The sequence below is a fragment of the Canis lupus genome, chromosome 14, assembly GCF_003254725.2.
Source record: "Canis lupus dingo isolate Sandy chromosome 14, ASM325472v2, whole genome shotgun sequence".
Taxonomy (NCBI): domain Eukaryota; kingdom Metazoa; phylum Chordata; class Mammalia; order Carnivora; family Canidae; genus Canis; species Canis lupus.
The window spans coordinates 48,604,537-48,627,102 of record NC_064256.1 but is presented as its reverse complement, the minus strand read 5'-3'; the positions used below and the strand labels follow the sequence as shown (position 1 = coordinate 48,627,102).

General features: G+C 39.0%; 1 long non-coding RNA gene across 1 annotated transcript; it reads left to right on the top strand.

Moving 5' to 3' along the window:
* Positions 1-826: 826 nt before the first annotated feature.
* Positions 827-20,983, top strand: LOC125752491 (uncharacterized). The gene is made up of 4 exons (XR_007402106.1): positions 827-1,791; positions 2,547-2,650; positions 4,898-5,067; positions 20,892-20,983. It is a non-coding gene; the product is annotated as an uncharacterized LOC125752491 (long non-coding RNA).
* Positions 20,984-22,566: the final 1,583 nt, after the last annotated feature.

Here is a 22,566-nt window from a genome sequence, read left to right as displayed (position 1 = left end):
TTATCTCCAAGGTTCACCAGAATGGAGATATTTATCACATCCAGACCCGCCTTAGCATTGTTTTCTGGGAGGAATCAAACAGGAGAAATGCACACCTTCCCCCCTCCCCCTGCCCCCCTGCACAAGAAGGATATATATGCACCACCCAGCAGAGGGCAGAAGAGAGTCAAGGTGGCATTTTCCCCTGACTTTTGGTTTTGTGACCATTCTTACATCTTCTGTAATTTACAGTCTTAATTAAATGCCATCCTTAAAAGTGAACGTCTTTCTAGGACAACCACATTAGAGGACAGAGGATAAACAACTCTCCCACTGCGTATCTTGGTTATATTAGGCCACCATTTAAATTATCACATGAAAATATTTGCTCCGTGCTGGGTTTTCTGGCATTAACAGGATTTCAACTTGACTAGTCTTTTTTGTTTTATTTGAGTTGTATATCATTTACCCACATCATTTTGCAAAGTACTCAATGAATACCTGTATGGATGTTGCCACAAAAGGGCACTTAGTACTGCTCTAAATCTCAGCAGAAACCCTATTGAAACACTATTGTAAAACTGATGGGTTTGGGGTTTTTAGGTGTTTTCCTTCCACCCAGCCGAGCTACATTGCCATAACCAAATATCATAAAGATGCTACATTGCCAAACATCAAAAAAAAAAAAAAAAAAGGAAAATATCTTTCCTTCCCTTGGTTTCCCACAACATATTTTCCAGTTATCCTTTATGCACTATAATTACCTGGAGGAGTTTGCTTTTTGGCTTAAAAGCCTATTGCCGTTTTATTATTTTAGAACACCAAGGGAAACATTTTCAAGGAAGGGAGCAACATTTTCATGACAAGGGTTTTCTCTTCTCACTTGAAGGAAGCCAGACCCTTTGCTGCCACATGTAAGGCTGCGGATTGTTTTCTGACTTCTTGTTTCAAACAGCCTGAAAGCAGCATGGATGACATATGGATTTGCAAGGACAGTTCTGTTTAATGGCAATGAGCATCAGCTCTCTTCGCCTTTTCCCTTGGCTGCTGCTAGGCATCATGTTAAAACAGTGGCAGCAGCAGTATCTGCCCAGGCAGTTCTGGTTCTTCCATTTATTCAAATAATTTGGATGCAGATAGTCTTTCTCTTGCAAGCATCGAATATGATTCAAGTTTCAAATATGCATTATTATTTCACCTGCCTTGAAATGGGAATTGTAAGCACTCTGATAAATGATTTGAAAGACTGTCTAATTTCCGTAACTACCTCTGTCAGCTGTTAACTTACAATTCCGTGATATCTAAAACATTCTGAAATTCCTCTGTGCATATCCCTGAGCGAGCTGACAGCCACATGTCCCCTGTATCTATTCTTCCAGAAAGAAAGAGAAAGAAAGAAAGAAAGAAAGAAAGAAAGAAGAAAGAAAGAAAGAAGAATGAAAGAAAGAAAGAAAGAAAGAAAGAAAGAAAGAAAGAAAGAAAGAAAGAAAGAAAACTATGTTTCTTTTTCTCTGGCAGTGGAAAAATACTGATCTCAATGAGTCCAGCGTGTGTGAACAATGAGTCTTTTTCCATAGAATTGAAATAATGGGGGAGTCCATCACAATGCACACTAGGTTGGGCTCAATTAATTTAATTTCTGTCTCCAGAATGCTCTCTTTTCCTTTCTCAGGGTCGAGGTGAGGGAAGAATGGGAGGGAACAAAGATGGGAAGCTGAGAGATCAAAAAAGAACAACTAAATGACTCGGGAGCCCAGTGTTGTTTAAAGGCTGAAAACCCTCTGAGTTGATGAACCATGTGTTGTATGTTATGTGAGTATTTGTTGCAACATGAAGATAGCTTGGGGTCATCTCTAAGCTCACCCTGCTATACATGGTGATCTGTTGATTTATTATAAGCTTCAGGAAAGCCAGGTTTCAAGAGGAGCCCCACCACATTCAGGAGCTCCTCAAGAGTCACTTTCATACCCCTAAATCCAGAATTTCCATGAGGACACTCTAAACAAACTGTATAGACTAAATAAACATCATTGTAGGGAAGGGAGGGCTCCAAATTGGAAATCATGGTGACACATACATTGGCAGGAGTTGCATGCTACAGTAAATTAAAATGTAAACAGCTTTCCTTGATAGAAAATCCCATATGGAAAATGGAATCCAGCTGTAGACTATAGATCACATAAAATGCCATGTCTCTGCACTGAATGATAAAGCTGAAGAAGACAGTACAGGGGTGCTGGTGTTTATCCCAGTCTGCACAATAGAGGGTGAGCTCGATGTGTTGAACTTCATTATAAAAGGTGGATGCGCAGTTCCCCAGAGGCACATTCCACCTGGCTCAGGTTTACAAGCCAGAATTTGTTTCCTTGGTTTCCAGGGTAGAGATGCCGGCTTCTGACAAGGGGTGTGAGAAAGCATCTGAATCCATAATGGGTGTTCCCTATATGCCAGACACCAGAAGAGCTTAATTAAAAACTTGAAGAGAAAAACAGAAAGACTACAGAAAATGATTTAACAAGTACTGTTCCGGATTAACATATGTCAATATTTTGTCCTACTTGTTTCAGATCTTTGTGCATTTGTACAAAAGATGTAAAGTATCAGGCAAAATGGCTCCTCTCCTGAGTCCCATTCCTCTCCCTGGAGCAGGGAAGCCACCACACTGCATTTGGTGAGTATCTTTCTCCTGTGGGTTATGTTACCACATTATCTCATTCAACCCTTCCAGCAACTATTTGAAAAGGATATTATCCCCATGTTACAGATGAGGACACCGAGACCCCAGGAGATCAGTATTTGTCTGTGGTCACACAGCAAGTAGGTAAAAGAGTTGGTCTCAAACCCAGTTTGCTCTTATTCAAAATTTGTGCCCTTTTTACTGCATCCCACATCTGGAAGAGCTGGTCTTCTTTCTCATGCCACCTGAAAACTGCAGGGATTCCTCCCAGTTGAGTCATTTCACCTCTGTGAATCTTGATTCATGGGCTTTACTTTCTGATTCCTCAATAAATAATTTTTAGATTTTTGCCTTTTTGGTTTGTAAAGCCCAAACATGAATCCAACCAGGAAGGGATAAAATGGGAGAATTACACTATCTTATTATATGCATTTGAGCATCCTGTCTGTTTTTAAATATACCACTGGGTCCTGATTACTGACCTGAGGACCGACAGTGTATCTCATATATCACTAGTCCCATACCATGAGGGGAACTATCTGTAAAGTGTTTTTTAAAACCCCTCCATGGGTACTTATAATTTGTTTTATAGCTGTAACATGCAAAAAAAAAGACTCCCAGACAAAGGTCGGACAAAAGCAAAGTACAACTTAGATTTCATAGTGGCTACTATACAAATTGAAAAAAATGCTTTTGCGATTTGGTAATGATGTATCATGAACCACATATCCATATCCATAATCCAACATATCCATAATGTTGGACTCTAAGAACTACATTCTGAGAATCTCTCGGAAAGAAGTAACCCAAATAGTGGGGAAGGCAACATTCAAAACACTTCCTAGTTCTGTTATTTATTGAAGTCTGGAAGTGACCTAATGCTCAACAAATCTTGTTAGATGTACCATAGAAGAACCCGTGGATTGAATCATGTATTGTCATTAAATTGATAATTTTGAAGAAAAGCAAGGTGCCTCACTCTGCTAATTAGCTGTGTTATATTTGCCAAACTGGCTAATCATTCTGATTTTTAAACTTTTCATTTGCAATATACAAAATACTGACATCTGCCTTAAAGATATGAGAAAATTGGATGGACTGAAACATGAAATAATTTATCCCACTTACTGGCACCAGATAGTACTCAATAAATTGTATCTAATAGAATGATTATCTATGAAAAAGGTATAGATATTTGCAATTACTACAAAGTAAGTCAATAAAAGGGACTGCATTCAAATATGTAAAAAAGATAAACTATGTTACACGCTTTGTATTACAATAAAAAAATTAGAAGTATTTGATTTGGGGTAATGGTGTAGGAAAGGAAACATTTTTACTCTACCCTCTTACCTTCATGTCTTAGAGGCCTACAAATTAAATATAAACTTACAGGTTAACAGGGAAACAACCAAAACTTATTTATACGTATATGGGAATACACAAAACAAGTGGCTTTCTGAACAGAAAAGATGGGAGTTATATACCTAACTTAGTGTGGGGAGGGGAGGAGAAGAAAAAGGCTTCTACAGGAGGAACAAATGGCTTTCTAGGAGAACGAATAAGAAAGTTTGTGATAATGTTTATGCAAGTCAGACTGGTCTTAACTTTTTTCTCTATGGTCATAAAAATCCCCCCAGAGATCCCTGGGTGGCTCAGCGGTTTAGCCCCTGCCTTCGGCCCAGGGCTGATCCCATGATCTCTCATGAATAAAAAAACAAAATGTCTAAAAAACAAAAATCCCCCAGAGAGGGGATTCTTGGCAGCCCCACTTCCAAAATTTCTGTAAAGGAAACTTTTTGCTGCTTCATTAAATCTCAAATGTCTTTGCGCTCAAATAATCTTTATATTAATTCTGGAGGGCCTCAGTGAGTCTCCACATTGGCATTAAAATACTTTACCTGGGACGCCTGGGTGGCTCAGCAGTTGAGTGTCTGCCTTTGGCTCAGGGCATGATTCCAGGGGTCCAGGATTGAGTACCACATTGAGCTCCTTGCAGGGAGCCTGCTTCTCCCTCTGCCTGTGTCTCTGCCTCTTTCTCTGTGTCTCTAATAAATAAATAAATAAATAAATAAATAAATAAATAAATAAATAAAATCTTTAAAAAACACACTTTCCCCTCTTATATATTAAACAAACTTGCTGTAATATTGTTAGGCAGATTTTATAGAGTTTTAAAATAAAGCAATATTTTTTAAACTGTTACTGTATAATCTATGTAAAGGAAACTTTCCCCTACAGGAGAATAAAGTTCTAGCACAATCTATATCCAGAGACCATTGCAATGGTTGAAAGAGCCCTCAACTAGTAGCCCAAGGACTTCTGATCACGTCAATGGAAAAGGGTTCACCTCCTGTGTTCCACCATCCAACGGACTGGAACCTGCGGTCCTCAGTTTCCTCATCTATGAAGTAAGAATAATAATAATGTCTAATTTGCAGATTTCTTAAAAAGAACTGGAAAAGATCTGTGTAGGTTGAAAGATCATTTCATTAATAAGGACTCAATTGTGTTAGCTTATAATACTTTATACATATGGTCTTATAAGTAAGGAGACATTTTATACATTTAATGAATAAGAGAAGAGGGATGGTGATTAAACCTGAAAACTTAAAGTTTATATATATGTATTTACCTCCAGGGAATGGCAAGCTGACATTCACCCTTAGGCATTCTGTGGCTATTGCTTACCTCAATGCTGTCATTTTAAAGACAAGCTTGTTTTTTTGTTTTTGTTTTTGTTTTTTTTTTTTTTGAACTGGAATTAAGTAAGGGCTAGAGACCTTACTGAAATAAAACAGTAGCTACTTAAGGATGACCTTGAGCAACATGACCTTGCAAAATGAGACTGTTATTAGAGAACATTGCACTGGATACTCTGGCCTCGTTATTTTCACAGCTCAAACCAGAAATGCCAGCCTCTCAATCTCCTGGAGTCTCTGACATATTTATGGGCAGAAACTGGCTGACATGGGTTCATTTTCACTTGGGCAATCTTCAGTTAAACATGGAATTTATCTGCTAATTTAACCAAACATTGCCTAATATACCCCCACCACACACACAACTATCTACCATAATGAATTTTCCCTGAACCTTATAGCCTCACCTGGAAGAAACAGTTAAGCCATCCATCAATGAAACTATTAATATTAACTTCAAAATTGTCCTAACAAGGTCCAAGTGAATATAAACATTGGAATAAAGTACTGTGTGCACAGTGATTCTTTTATACGATGCTTCTAAAAATTATGCTTTTCATGTGGAAATTAACAAATAAATAGCTGTGCTCATTTCTGCAGAGAGAAATAGCTCCAAGATGTCATTATTTGTTACAAATTTTCAAAAAAAAATTGGTTAAAACTCATATCTGGCTAACAGCCTGACACAGGCTCTCCTATTTTCCACAAAAAATACATACAAAGGGTGTTTTTTGTTAGTTTTTTTTTTCTTTTAATGATAGTCATAAAATACAATTTTTTTCAAAGGACTATTGCCAGGATTGGGAGAAATTTCTGCATCTCCAAAGTCAAATGATAGACAAAAGCAACTGATTAGTTGGTGCTTTACCTCTGAAAATAATGGAGGCTTTCATTCTGAAGTATAGACAGATATCCCTCATCCCTTCCCAACTTCATCCTCCTGTTACAGACTCTGCCTTACAGGCACTGTTCTGATGCCTGGATAGACATTTGTAAACCACCCAGAATACCAGTCAGCCATTGCCCAGAGCACCTCTCCTTTCTCCGTGTAGTCAGAAACAGTGACCACCCCCCACCCAGAACGACTGAAGTGCATTGCATGCTGGGCCTCTCTGCTTCCTGAAGTGCCGGAGAAATATGGACAGAGGACCTGCCTTGGTAACAGGACATTCTAGGGACTGCACATTTTTCACCTTCTTCATTTGCTCAGAGTATCAGGGAATCTTAAGCCTGTAGAAGTATGCTAAATGAAAGCTCACCAAAGCCTGAGAAATCTGCCTTAAACCTGTATGCAGAATAGGGCCCCGGGCATCCACGTCCACTGCATTACCACCCACCAAGCCACTATTTATTTGCGGATAGATAAGTATAAATTTGGTAGAGGTAGCTTATGAAAAAATAATACAGATAAGAGAAAGGAAGAAATCACTAATTTCTGAAATGAGTTTAAGGCAAGAGCCCATAAAAGTCATTTTGAATACTCTGTCGTCTTCACTAGCATGCTGGAACGCTTGGGTTCAAATCTTCTGTGCCTGGGGCTGCCCCTTTGCCTACAGCACATGCCCCACCTCACTCCAGTTCTTTGAATTACTTATCCCTATTTATGCTTCAATATTCAGCTCAAGCATTGTGTCCTCCAAGACCTATTGTCCATCATATGAAGTATGTCCAACAAACGAACAATTTCCATTTTCATGGTCTCCCAGGGCATTCTGTAGCAGTAGCTCAACGACCTCTTCTCTGCGTTATCCTAAAACTATCTCTTCCATGTCTGCCCAGCTGAGGTCTTGAGGACAGAGCCTATATTCTGTGTAGCAATTCTCAACGCTAGATTTCACCGTGAAATGATGTTTTCTGTTTTCCAGTGGATAGTTTAACGTACAGGTTTTTTTAAAGATTTTATTTACTTATTCATGAGAGACAGAGAGAGAGAGGCAGAGACACAGGCAGAGGGAGAAGCAGGCTCCATGCAGGGAGCTTGATGTGGACTGGATTCCAGGTCTCCAGGATCAGGCCCTGGGCTGAAGGCGGCAGCAGCAAACCACTGAGCCACCCGGACTGCCCCTAACATACGTTTTTAAGACACTATTCCCACATTAACAGTAAGCTATGTAGTAAATTACAGAGCACAAAGAACAATGGTCCAGTTTTTCCAAATCTGTGTTTAAGGTATGACGCATGCACCTCAATATAGGTGTATGTGTGTAAAATACGTCTGAGTTAAAACAATCTATGAAACCAACATTTCCTAAAGTTAGTTCCTAGAAACTCTTGTTTCATGAGCTATTCCGTGAAGAAAGGATAAATGAATTTAAACATTCTGAAATATCCTACATTCTGAAATATCCAATTGCTGACATTGTTGAATATGACGGTTCTAAGAGGTATTTGAACATGATGCCGTTTTGTCAAGTACACTTATAAACCTTCAGAGTAAGTAGAGTTCTGTGGATGTACATTCTGAAAAATTCTGACTGACTTATTTCAACCAGTCCTCTCGCCAGATGTCATGGCATAGAGAGACACAGGCAGAGGGAGAAGCAGGCTACTTGCAAGGAGCCCAATGTGGGACTCGATCCCGAGACAGGGATCATGCCCTGAGCCGAAGGCAGTTGCTCAACTGCTGAGCCACCCAGGTGCCCCCATTTAGGTATTTTTAAAATTAGGCATAGTTTGGGAAGTATGTACCAAAATGCACTCCTAATTTGCAACTTTGGGTGGAACAAGAACAGAACTTAGCTTCTCCTATTTTATTCATGAAATCTTAGCATAGGAAATGCTATAATACCCATTTATGTTTGTGGCTTCATATTCAGCACAATATTAAGTTTTCTGCCTGGTGTCATTTGTCAAATAAGCTTTTTAAGGCAGTAATTTTCCTGTATCTCTTATAAAGGCAGCCTGTTTTTATTTTTTTATTTAATTTTTATTTATTTATGATAGTCACACAGAGAGAGAGAGGCAGAGACATAGGCAGAGGGAGAAGCAGGCTCCATGCACCGAGAGCCCGACGTGGGACTCGATTCCGGGTCTCCAGGATTGCGCCCTGGGCCAAAGGCAGGCGCTAAACTGCTGCGCCACTCAGGGATCCCCAGCCTGTTTTTAAAACCAGAATGTGCCACGTTACTCAACAAATTGTCATTAAGGAGAAGGAACAGCATGAGAACTGGGAATTATAATGCTGACCAGGTATAAAGCAAGGAATTTTTTTTTTTTTACTAACATCTTATCGCAAATGCAAAGACTCAAATATCAACTTTGGTAATAATTCAGAAGGTTAACTAATGCTCTGGCCTAAATCTAAAATAGGCATATATTACATTATACATGTGTTGAAAGTACACACTATACCAAGGTGCCTAGTGTGCCATAAAATATACATGTATTGTATACAAAATGATGAAATGCCAGTCTAAATATTTAAGAAATTTCGGCTCTAAACAAAATATTTGTTCCGGCAATAATAAATAAATCATAAATTAAATATTTGATATCATATATAGTTGCTAAGAGCTTAAGATTTAATGATGCTTTAGAGAAACCATAGGAAGTCCCTATCTTATTGAAATGCTAGATGGAAAAGTCTGGTTGCTACATCTCTACCTAGAGTCCTAAAAGCATTCAAATCATTTTGCGTTTTCAAAAGAACCTGCAATTACCTCTCTTCACACTAGGTGGTGCAGTCAAGACCAAAAAAAGCTGTCAAATGGATGTATACATTTGATGTAGCAAGGTCAAAACTGAAGGAGAGGATAATTTTAAACTTGAAAACAGGGAAGTATCTTATATTAGAATTCCAGTGTATTTAATAAATACACACACACACACACACACACACACACACTGAGAAACCATAAATAAGGAATGGAAAAGCCTCTTCCAATGGCTCTGGGGATATCAGGGCTTCCCAAAAAGTCAGTCCCTCAGCACCAGGGGTGGGCAGTTAAATGCACATTCCTAGGCCACGCTGCCACACTTCAGAATTATTGCATCAGAATGGTGAGAATGAAGTCGGAACCTGAGTCTGTTTTCCTAACACATACTCGAGTTGATTTTTAGGCAGAACTCCGAGAACTAGGTTTAGATTGCTCTAAATCTGTCTACTAGTAAGAAATCCCAGTTGACAAGTTTGTGATGTTCAGAAACTTTTTTTTTTCCAGCTTCCTATAGCTGTATCTTGAAGATCAGGGGTTATAGATTTCACTATAAAATCTCCAGGTGAATCTTTTACTAAGTTACTATCACTGTAAGAAAAATCAGAGAGGCACATTTCAATCTTGTGTGTAATAGAATATGTGGAAAGCAGTTTGAGCTTTGTAGAATGGCAAAAATGTATTTTATGGAATGCAATGAAAATGAATCTCTTCTGGGAGGAATGCGTGGTAGTTTTATTAGATATTCAAAAGTCAAACCACATTGATCTGCCTTTTGAAGTAATTACATTGATATCTGCAGTTTAAAGAAATGTATTGCTTGTTCCCTGTGGATATTTTCAAAAACCTTTTTTTTTTCTTAAACCAAAGCAGTTTTTTTTTTCTCTAGCTTTAGTCACAAAGGAAAACATTTTCCTCAAGCGTGGCTAATTATTGTACAGGAATATGTGCATATGGGGGTGTGTGTGTGTTCTCCAGAACCACCTGAAATGAGTTTCTCTTTTTTTTTTTTTTTAGTTTAAATGAGATTTTTTTGTAGAGTCAAAATCTTACTCCTTTAGGCTCACTTGTTTTAAGATATTTGTAAATGGACAATACACTGAGAAGAATTTCCCACCACTCTAACTTCACCATTTCTTTAAGGCTTAGCACAATCATGGGTTACCTGTCTGGCTCCATTGGTAGAGCACGCAACTCGTGATCTTGGGGGTTGTGAGTTTGTGTCCCATGTTGGGGGTAGAATTTACTTAAATGAAAAAAAAAAACCACTTAGCACAATCTGTGTGAAAATGTATTCTGTACATACGTGTTTTTAAGTAGCCATTTCTTCAGGGTTTGCTGAGGACTATTCCTCTACAGTGTCTGAAACCAGGCAACTTAGTTCCTGGACTTTTTGCATCTACATTTTATGGTTTTCTGATTTTTTCTTCCTTACTTTCGGTTGTTATTTCATGTTGCCATCAGTACACTAAAGCAGTAGGAAGGACTTCTTTTTATTCACTCATGCATTCATGCATTCATTTTAGAGAGAGAAGGACAGAGAAGATGGGCAGAGGGGGAGAGAGTCTCAAGCACTCTGTGCTGAGTGCAAAGCTTGACTCGGGGCTTGAGCTCATGACCCTGAAATCATGACCTAGGCCGAAATCAAGAGTTGGACACTTAACAGACTATGCTACCCATTCGCCCAGGAGGGCTCCTTCTATGTCTAATCTGCAGAAGTCTTAGAAGGCTGATAGCTACGTTTAATTTGTTAGAAACACGGATAGAGTGCAGAAGAGTTGGGGGGGCCCAGTGGGGGCATTAGTAAAGTGGCAGATAATTGGCAGTGTCTATACTGGCTATACTTTTATTTTCTCATTCTTGATTGTTGTCCCAAAAAGTGAAGCTGCAGGTGGTTGAGCCATGGGTAGTTGAACTATTATTTCAAACAAGTCTTTCTAATCTATTTTTACTTGTGGTTATAACCACACAGTCATAACATTTATAGAAAAGGTTGATGGCCTCCTCAAGTTATATAAATCTTCTTATTTTTCACGTACTAATAGCACAGTGTACTTTCTTTCTTAACAAAAATGTCTACATCCGCTTCAGAGTTTTCATTGCTAAGCGAGCGTTATCTGCATTATTCTGTGTGCATAGATGTGTGTGTGCATATGCACAAATATGAATGCAAATATGTGAATGTCTATTTAATATGGGGCAGAAAAAGGAGCTTATTCTTCCACACTGGGAAATCATTTCACATGAATCTGCTTTCTTTTGAGTCATTTTCATTGCTTGCTTAATTATCTTTATCAAGGTCACGAAATGGTAGAAATGCTAACAGAAGAAGGAATAAGGGTGCTTTACAAAGGAACAGAACGCCAGGACTGTGACTGTTTGTCTGCTTTCTCTGGGGCAGGGTGGGGGAGTTGGTGAACAAAAGCAACAGTTTCCAAGAACAAACAAAGGCATTCTCTGTGACCTGGAGCACAGCTGGCAACTCTTTGTCCTCAAACATCAACTCCCTCCTAAGACCCAAGCTAACTTTTCCTCCAGCCACTTCTACAAGGCCAGCACCTCAGACACTTTGGACATCTTGTTTTTTTCTTTTCAGGTTTTTTTTTTTTTAATCCCTCATAATCAACATAAAAATAGGAGTTTATATATGTTTTAAAGATTGTGATTATTTGAGAGGGAGAGAGAGAGCAGGAGTGAGAACACACAAGCGGGGAGGGAGATGCAGATTCCCCACCGAGCATGGAGCTTGTCCTCCTGGGGCTCAGTCCCCGGATGCAGGGATCATGACTTGAGCCAAAGGCAGATGCTTAACTGACTGAGCCACCCAGGTGCCCCTAAATTTTTTTAAATTAAAGAACAACTCCAGCAACTTTACAAATCTCTAAATACAGGAGGGCCTGAGCTTTTTTTGTTGAGACTATTATCTGGAATTGCTAAATACTCCCCTGACTGTGAGCTCAATGGAGACAGGCTCCGCTTTGCTCAACGTGGTTGGTCCTCCCTGAGTGGCCCGGGGCCTGGCGTACAGTAGACCCACGACAACCATGGTTGATCAACCGATTGACTGTAGTTATGGAAAGAAAATTGCCTGTGGGGAGAGGTTAAGTCTAGCCCATACAAGGACAAGTCAGATCAAAACATAAATGTGTTTATATTTGTGTCTCTGACAGATTTTTTTCCTCTTGTTTCTCCTCATAGAGCTTTTAAAGTTTATGAGGAGCAAAAGATATGTCCCACTGCACCATCTCTAATCTTCTTCTCTGAATTCAGGTTTCATCTCAATTGTAGAAAAAGCAAGCACAGAAAAGTTTATTTTTAAAAAAATACCCATAATTTCACTGCCCAGGAACAACAGCCACTAACATAGTTGTTGTTTCCTTCACATTTTTCTGTATTTATGTCTTCAATTTATATCTGTGTTCACATAATTGAGGTGTTGTAAATATAATTTCATTTCTGCTTCTTTCATGTTCTTTCATAATCATATGCCAGTCATTAAAACCTCTTTAAGAAGCACAATTGTAATAGTCATGCCGTGTTCTACGACAGAGCATGTCGTGTAATCAAGTTAAATTCATTTCTCTATTGTTGAACATTTAGATCATTTGGAATATTTTATCTTTATGACCATCTAAAGATAGTGTTTGTGCATATCATGTGCACCCAGTGTTTGTGCACAACAGATTACTTCCTTGGAACAGTTTCCTAAAAATAGACTTCACTATTTTAAAGGCTCTTGATTAAGTATTGCCATAAAATATTCTGGTGTTATTACAATTTGTAGATTAAACTTCTACCAGCAGTGGGTAGGACTGTAATAGTAGCTCACAGCAGCTACCTTTTTTTTTTTTAGCGTCTTGTGTGCCAGACACCATGCTAAATGCCTTATTGTATTATCTCATTTAACTGTAATGACAGCAATATGAAGTAGGTATTATTTTATACTTATTTACAAAGGAGAGACTGAGGTGCAAAGAAGTCACATAATAACTTTTCCAAAGTCATACAACCAGATTTGGGATCCAGATAATCCAACTCCTGAGCCCAGGGCTCTCACTACACTGATGAAGTCTTTACCAACACTGGAAGATAATACTGCATAGCCAGCATTTTAATTCTTTGCTAGTTTCCTGAAAGAAAAGACAGTATCTTGTTGTTGTTTCTATGTTCCATTAGTTTAATATTAGCAACTTTATGTGCTTTCTTAGTATAGGTACTAGCAGTTATATTTCGTCTAGTGTGAATTGCCTCTTTCTATCATTTGCTACCTCAGTGACTCTTTGCCCTTTCTTAAAAATATAAATCTGTTAAATATTAAAAACATTCTGGTTTTCCTGTACCTGTTAGTGGCTAAATATTGCTCCTGTTTGGTATATAATTATATTTATGCTATTTGAACCTGTGAAAGCTCTTTTTTTCTAAGAAGTCAAATATAGTATTTCTCTTGGTGATTCCTTCCATCGTTAATTTTATGCTCGGATAGTAGTTCCATGTCCAGGTATCAGACATTACCTTAAATTTTCTTTAGAAACTCTATCAACCAGTCTGTTTCCCTATGTTGATCAACCAGTCTGTTTACCTAGAAGGTCTTGCTGATGGCCCCAGGGTTCTTCTATTTGTCTGAGACTACACTGTTAGAAACCAAGTTGAAACAAATGTTTTCTAATATTTCTGGTACTCTGAAAACACAATTCACAGAAATTTAAAGGCAGTGACTTTGCTTCCTCTCCCCAGAAGAGGAAACCCAAGAAAGCATAGATGCACATTGCTAGTGACAATTATTTAATAGAGAGTTGGGTTTTGGTCCTGGGCATTCTGCTTTGGTGCTACCAACACAAGCTCCCTTTTCTGATACAGTAATTCACCTGGGCTGGCTCTCATTATAAGGAGCCAAAAGACCTGAGTCGTTAATGAGGTGTTGATTTTTGAAATATAAACCCTAAAAGGACATATTTCCAGTCACTGAAATCTGCCTTCTGTGCTAGATCACTGTGGAGCAGTCTTTGTATACAAAGCATCACATTAACTGGCAACAAAACCTCATAATGCCAAAATTAAGACTCCTTTCATTTTCCCAACACTATTTACTGATTAATCCTTCACATAAAAACTTTGAGATATTTTTTTCCTAGTAATTCATCCCTACATAAATGGGGGTATAGCATTCTGGTTAAAAAGAAGCAAATAAAATAAAATAAAACAAAACAAAATAAAATAAAAAGAAGCAAAAACATGTTTTGGGGATACAGTGTAAAATTTAAAGCCTAACATTTTTATTTACTTGCAATTTTCAGTGATTTGTTAATTAATTATCAACTAAAGTAGGGCTGATGTTGAAAGGGTGGATTTGCTATTGGTTCCTAAACTACTTTAACTACCAGAAAAGGAAAGCCTATAATTATAAATAAGACATAGGCAACCATGGTAACAGATCTACTTTTCATAACAAATAAAAATTTTTCAAAAACAATTAAGGTTCCTTAATCTTTCACTAATTGTTACAAGCACTTCCAATGATATCTGCTACATTCTTGAAGAAAGTAACATCCACATAACTATGGATCTAGATGTATTAACTTCAGATCAGTTATATGGACCTAAGTAATATTAACCTTAGACTTGAAAACCCTGTGATTATGTTTTAATCCAATTTTAGGCTATTTTATTATACACGTATCTTATCAACAAAGAGTTAATAATCTGGAAGTTATACAATGATTTATAATGCATCATGGGATATTGAGCAGTTACTATTTGAAAGTAATAACGGCAATGGAAATCCAAGTGGTTTTCCAAATATGAGGAACAATAAATCTTCTGCAGCTACTTTTCATACCATAAAACTGGAAGATATTTCACAGATTACCTGGACCAGCTTTAAAGAAATGGAATGGAATAAAAATTATTTCCCAGAATACCCTAATCAGAAATGATTATTCAGAACAATAGCTAAAATTTATTGAGCACCTACTATACGCCTGAGAGTTTCCTATCATTTGGCACGAATTTCTCACGTAGTATGTCATCCTCATCTTATGCTTAAGAAAAATGAGGCTTAGAATAGTCAAGGAACTTGTTCAAAGTCAACCTTCTGATAATGGGCAAGCCTAGGACTTAAACCTGACCTGAGTTCAGGAGCTGAGCTCCTATCTCCTATGTAATAAATAAATGTCAACCGCACCTCGCCAACCCATCATAGATATGTGACTATTTAAAAAGCTGGCCCTTCCATTCTTCCTAAGCTTCATTCAACCAACATAGTGGTCAAGATATCTGGGGAATTGGATTCCATAAAAAGATGCCAGAAGTGACCTGATTAGCCAAGAACACCTATTTTTAAAGGTAAATAAGATTGTTTGAAGGTCCCTTATTTTTGAAAGCCCCACTTTCTGAATAATGCACCACGTTTTGCATAGAATCTTTTCTGTGCAGGAATAAAGATCAAACTAGCTTGAAAGGTCTTTTAATAGGATCCTTCTTTTGGGGCACATATGGAGTGCCCATTTGTGACTAATTTATAGCCATTCTTTAAGTAAATAAGTAAATTTGGACCAAAATTCTAAATACTAAGTGTACATTTGAGGCTTTTTGATGCTTATTCTCCCTTGCTATGAAAATATGGCCAATTCCCTGATTGTGTTACTGTGCTCTATTATGTAAGATGGTATCATCGGCGAAAGCTGAGTAGTGGAAACATGGGACCTCTCTGTACTATTTTTGCAACTCCTCATAGTGTCTATACTTTCAGAATAAAAAAGTTTTAAACTACTGCCAAATTTCCATCTTGCCAGGGAGATGAACTTCTGGGTTTTGCAGCTGGTAACTCATATCCAATTAAGGTTCCTCTTGGGGTACTCGTCATCAATTTGAAGAAGCACTGGTGTGTGAAATGGGCACAATTTGTTATCGTACAAGGACCAACAGAGCACATCCATAAGCTTGCATCAGAGGGTCAGCCACATGCCCTTCTCCTCGTATCTAGCTGAGGGCCAGGCTGTTTCTGAAAGCCTCATTAGAGCTGAAAGTCAGCCTATTGAGGAAGACTCTCAGCTGCCTCCCGTGGCACTAATCCCCCTGCAAAAAGACAAACTCCGCAGGTAACAGGAGGAGTCCCAGACACGAGGCTTCAGTGAATTTAGGAGGAGTTAGCTATGCTCCTTAGCCTGGCTGCTGCCTCTGGATATTTACTTATACACATCAATGCCAGATCCTGACAAGGACAGATCACAGGAACGCTGGGTTCTAGGAAGGAAACGTGCAAAAGAGAAAAGCAGAGCAATCTTGTGCAGGCAAGCAAGGCCAGTCCTGAGCTTACAGGGCCCCTGTCATCAGCGGGACTGTTCGCATGGTCACCCAGGAAATCTACTCTTTGTAAACTGCCTTGAGCAACTAGAACAGTTCCCAAGAGAAGACATTGATTTGGAAGGACTGGTGGAGGGTAAAAGAAAAAAATGTAAAGATCTGTTCTGAAGGCAACTGCCTGAAATGCAATCCCTGCTTTTTTGTGTATTTGTGTTAGGAGAGAGAAGGGGACAAAAGAACCCTGATAGCTTCATCTAGTTAATGAGGCTGATCCTGGAAGTTCCTGGAACTCACTTTGGCCCATCCTGCCCAGAAACACTGCCCCAAATGAAGGTTTGCCCCAGTCAGTATTCAGGGGAACCTGTTCAAGGTGGTACTTGGAACAAGGTTGCAACTTTGAAAAGATAGAGCTCTGCACACAGCATGACTTCAGAGGTAGAAGAAGATCTGCTAACAGAATTTGGGAAGACAAATGACAGGGCAGGGAATACAAGGAACTCTCGCACGAGCCATTTCATAGACTGCCCCAAAACTGCCCATTCGTCTTCTGCCGTCAACCTACCAAAAGCCCTGTTGGCGTCCTTGGAAATAGATTGCTAAATAAGCCTAAGCTTTTTTGGTTCATAGAATTGGCAAATCAAAGGGTCAGAAGATTTATCTCATGCCTCTAAAGATCATTTATAACGTGGCTAAGTGGCCCAGGATAAAACCACAATAAAGGTGATTCATGCAGGAAATCCATTCTGTTGAGGCAGAAATGAAAATCCACATTAAATCACAGTCTATTCTGTGCATGGGAGAATTGAAGTGAGCCAAGCTCAGTGGATTCCCAGGCACACTGAAGGCTGAAAACCATTGTTCTTGTAAAATGGAGGAAATGAGACTCCTTTAAAGTGAGAATGCAGCCTCTAGCTCTGAGAGCAGGGAGGTACTCCTGACCAGGGTGAGCAGCCCAGGGGCCCTGCCAAGCTGGTGTCTGGGACTATATTCCCGGATGGCAGCCAGCCTAGGGATCTATTCAATTACTGCAAGTTCCTTGCCAGGAGGTTTTTATCAGCTGCACTATTTGTCAAGACAATCGGACCTAGTACAAAAACCCACCTTTGCAAATAGCCATGAAAGAGCTGTTTATGTGGCTGAATCAGGGATGTCTGCTGCCTCTTGGCTTTTGAACTTAACTGTGAAAGTTATTGCATTTTCTCCTGGCTGGGATCACCTGAAAAAGTTGCTGTACACTCTCCTTCACCTTACCTTCTTGGTCTAGAGGTCTCATGTATTGAGGGATGATGTAAGTGCCAGAGCAAGCTCACAGAGCAATCACGAATGGATCCATTATTTTGTATGTGGTTTATAATTTTTTGTGTGACATTAATGTTTTTTTCTGCTTCTTTCCCTTTCTACAGCTGCAACCACACTTCTTCTCTTTTTCCTTCTAATATCTATCAGTTCTCACTCTTGGGCATTGGTTATGACTAAGTGAGATGACTTCCAAACCCACATCCTCACTTTTCAGTGAGAAGTTGACTGACACTACATCAGAAGGCCTTGATTATATTGTAAATTAACAAAAAATGTCGTCTTTTTCGTATACTTAACTTGGGATTTTCCTTCTCCATTGGCCCTTTCCTTTACATTAGCCTTTATTCATATAGTAACATTGCATATGACTTAAAATATGGTTATTCAATCATAGCGGACAATCTCTAATGAAAGCCAGTTGACAGCAAGGGAACCTGAAATGGAGATAATCCACAAGTGCGTACAGAACAGTGTGGCACTCACCATGAATCATTAGTGCTCATCTGTTGTCTTTACTGAAAGCTGACAGTAGCCATTGTGACACATTCTAAAGAGTGGTCTAAGCAGCATGTTCAGGGCTGTGATAAAGGTCGGAATCCCATCCACGGTATATTTAGCAAAGACAAAACCTCATCAAAGTAAAGCCCCTTCCCTGAAAATAAGTAAAATAAGTAAAATCTATTAATTTGTTACACCCTTATCAAAAGTAGCTGGTGTCCTTATGGGTGATGGTAAGCTATCTTGTCTATTGACAAACACTTGAAAACTGGATTTATATGAGAATCATTGGCGTTCTTAAAAAATAATTCATGCCTCTTCTTATGCCTAGGAGGGATGCACTGCAAACATCAGCAATAAAGAAGGCCTATTGTATGGTGAAAGCAATCTGGTAGAGTGTAGATAGAACACTAAACATGTCTGGTCAGACAAATCTTATGAGCTTGAACTAAAACATACTGAATGCATCAATTAACCAGAGTTCCTATTGGATTTTTAAATTTTTTGTTATTTTTATTTTTTATTTATTTATTTATTTTACCAAAACTATTTCTCTGGGATGCCTGGGTAGCTCAGTCGGTTAGGCATCTGCCTTTGGCTCAGCTCATGATCCCAGGCTCCTGGGATCCAGCCCCACATCCTGGCTCCCTGCTCAGCAGGGAGTCTGCTTCTCCCTCTCCTTCTGGCCCTCCCCTAGCACACAAGCATACTGTCAAATACATAAAATCTTTTTTGAAAAAAAAAACCTGTTTCTCATCTCAATACAGTCAGTACTTTGATTCGTTCCCCTTTCAAAGACTAAGGGAAAGGATATGCCCCTGGTAACAGGCTTCTGCCCATCAAACTAGATGGAGAGAATTAATTTAATGAAGAGTTTCTATTTAGGAAGGAGCAGTAGGAGGAAAGGGCAACAGTTGGGGTTCCTACCAGGTTGGCTGGTGTTTTACATGCTGGAGAAGCAGCTGGAAATTTGGATGACAGTTTTGAAAGCCCGATGATAAGGAAAAGGTCACTGAAATTGAAATGGTGGGTGGGAAAGAAGCAGACCAGGATAATGTGGCAAAACTGAATCATCTCATGCGTGTTAAAGCTTTTAAGGAACTCTTTTCTTTTTGCTTCAAACAGTTTGCTATTCTCCCTAGTGACGATTGTCCCATGAATAGCATAGATTATTTGCCTTTTTTTCTTCCACCTAAATCAATTCTAAAAGCAATTTTTTAAAGTTCAGTTTATACGATAAAGAATGTTCTCATCGAACCTGAGTCACATTGTGAATGTGTGCCTTTTGCTTTAGTAGGTATTTTTTTTAAGGGAACGTTGTTCCCAAACTACCTCAGAAACAATGTGTGTATTTACAAAACTAACAAACGTTGTAGCTTGGAAAATTCCTTTGGCAAAGACAGGAGTGTTCAGCCACAAATGCTCCTGACTTAAAAGCTGAACCAAATAAAACTTGACAGCAAGACAAAATATTTTATAGGCAAAGTGACATTTTATAATAATGGAATAATAAATGCAGAAGGGAAAGTGAACCAAAGCTGAATTATCATCTGAGATCCATTGGATACTAAAGGGAGGTGAATCTCATTTAGATTTTTCCTGTTTTTATTACACTAATAATTATGTCTATGACTGAAGCACTCTTCAACTTGGAGAACTGCAGTATTTCTAATCACGTTGTCACATATCTCCAATCACTTGTCTGTATGAGATCTGGATGATGCAGTGCAGAAGCCTTGATAGCATGCTAAAATGGATGGGTAGAGAAAGAAAGTGATGGAAAAATCATAAAACCACTTTATCAAGCACTTCAATTTGCAACCAAATCAAGCAATGTTTAAATAAACCTGATGAACACAATCCAACCCAAAACATATCTACAACTTGAGGTTAAATCAGATTACAAATAGAATTAATAATGATCAAGTAAATTTACTTGCCAATCTCCCATCTTCTACCCTACTACAAAGCTCAGTGAGCAGAGTTGAGTTGGGCCAGTTTAGGAGAACCAGCAAGGGTCTATCAACCACCTTCCTAGTCCATAGGACAATGGTAAAGAGGGTACAAAGCATTGACATTTTAGTCTGGAAAAAATAGGAATAGTTGAGGCTAGTTTTAACACAATTAGGTTAAATTAGGATGAAAAGAGAGCCAGGGTTGCAAGGAAAGTTGGTATGTGGATCCTCCTTCATGCCAGGAAACATGCGACTGCCTTTTTGCAGTGCTGGTCAAATGCACTTCGGGTTCATTCCAAATAGATGGACTCTGGACTGGGAAGAGCCCATCAGTCCTCATGTTCATCACACAGAAACAGTTATTTCCCCCAAAAGAATGACCATGATATAATACTGAAGAAACAAACCAAGGTAACAACTCATAGTCATCAAATCAGTGGATAAACAATGATTTTAGCTACTGTATGAATTATTCATTTGACAGACTTTTATCACTTGACAATAGTATTACACATGCATCATTTGACCTACTTTTTCATAGTAGTATGTGAAGTGTTGGAGGATGATTGGAAATGAGATAAGCATCTTATCTCTGGCTATTTGGTTTCATTGGGTCCAGAGTGGGGTCTAGAAACAGATTCATTCGCTTGTTTGTTTGTTTTAAACTCCTGAGATGATTCTAAGCATTAGCAAGTTGGGAACCCACCAATCTGAAACAGAGTGTCTCAGTCTCTGTGTTGCTTGGAACGTCAGAGAGGGAGCTGTAGGGAAGAACCAGACCTGATGCAGAAAGCATTGATCATAACTCCAGTCTCTGTGTCTACAGGACAGCAGCTACAGGACGTGTTGCTGGAGAAGACTCAGAACTTTTGATCCAAACACTGTGTTCCTGCTTAGAAGCTGTGTGACCAGGAGCAAGTAAGTAAACTCCTCAAAGGAATACTTATTACACCTCCTTTCAGAATTGTTAAACATTCTAAGTGAGATTGTAACAAGGCCTGGTCTGGAGCCTAATCCACCATCAGGCTTAGTTTCTGTCCTTCTCTTGTACATACAGTATAGCCTTTCTTCCTCACCTCCTATAGGGTTAAAAATTGCACAACTCGGGCAGCCTGGGTGGCTCAGTGGTTTAGCACCACCTTCAGCCCAGGGTGTGATCCTGGAGACCCGGGGTCGAGTCCCACGTTAGGCTCCCTGCATGGAGCTTGCTTCTCCCTCTGCCTCTGTCTCTGCCTCTCTCTCTCTCTCTCTGTGTGTCTCTCATGAATAAATAAATAAAATCTTTAAAAAAATTGCACAACCCCAACCCAACCTACACACTCCTGGAAAGCTTCTTGACACTTCCAACCCCCCACCACCAAGGCTCACTGACCTTCTCTCCTCTTCGTACTTCTCTGATCCTTATATTCAGGATCACATGATCTGATACTTAATTGTCCTCCATTTTTTTCCTGAGTCTTGATTTAGTTTTCCTGTCCTAGCTCTCCCTGAACACTCAGATAATATTTTCTTCATAAAGGTCCAAAAGAATTACTTGTTGGTTGACCAAAAGTACCTGTTGGGCTGCCACCATAAAAGACATCTAAAGAGGAAGGGGAAACCCTCGATTTTCTGTCGACATAATGCAGTGGAGACCAGCCAGCATTGCCACTGCTTCTCGTAGGCATTAGTATTCTGAAATAATCACCAGAATGCCAGTCTCCTTCCACCCCCACTCACTTATTTTGTTGGAAAAATGCAAAACCTGCATTTTCCATGAACCAGATCTCACTCTTTGCACAGAGTGAATGCAATGTCTGTGTTTAGCATCCCAATGTGATAATTATGCATTATGCTTACACCATGGCTAAATCCTACATCTCTATACTAAAACACAAAGGAATGACTAAATACTCTAGTGTGTTGTCTTACCCTCCTGTACCATCGTGGGTTTTTTTCTTACCATCTAGATTGCCCCCATGCTGAAACGTGCCTGTAAAAATAACTGAGGAGCTTCAAATGTGTATATGACTTAAAAGGTGAGTGATAAGAAGAGGTGAATTGCAGGGACATCTGTGCCAGCAAACACATGAGCATATTGGGAAGAGGTACCACTGTGTGTGTGTGTGTGTGTGTGTGTGTGTGTGTGTGTGTGTGCCTGTGGAGAAAGCAGATTTTTTTAATGAGGAACAAAAGCTGGGTTATGTAAGCAGCACTGTTCAAAACAGCTTGTATAGCAAGAATGGAAACAAGGTATGAATATTCATAAGTAAAATGGAAGAAGTGTTCATTTGCAAGGAGGAAGTGGAGATGAAATTCTGAATATTGTTTGACCACAGTTTTATCCAGGAAGATATGATAATTATCACATAATTTATCATACAAACATAAAACCAACTAACCCCATTGCCTCAATATTCCCCTTCTTCAACACACTAATAACCAGTTTATTAATATTTCTACATGTTATTCAGTCAGGCTGTCTTAAACTTGATCCTTCTCTGGACTCCTAAAAGTGAAAG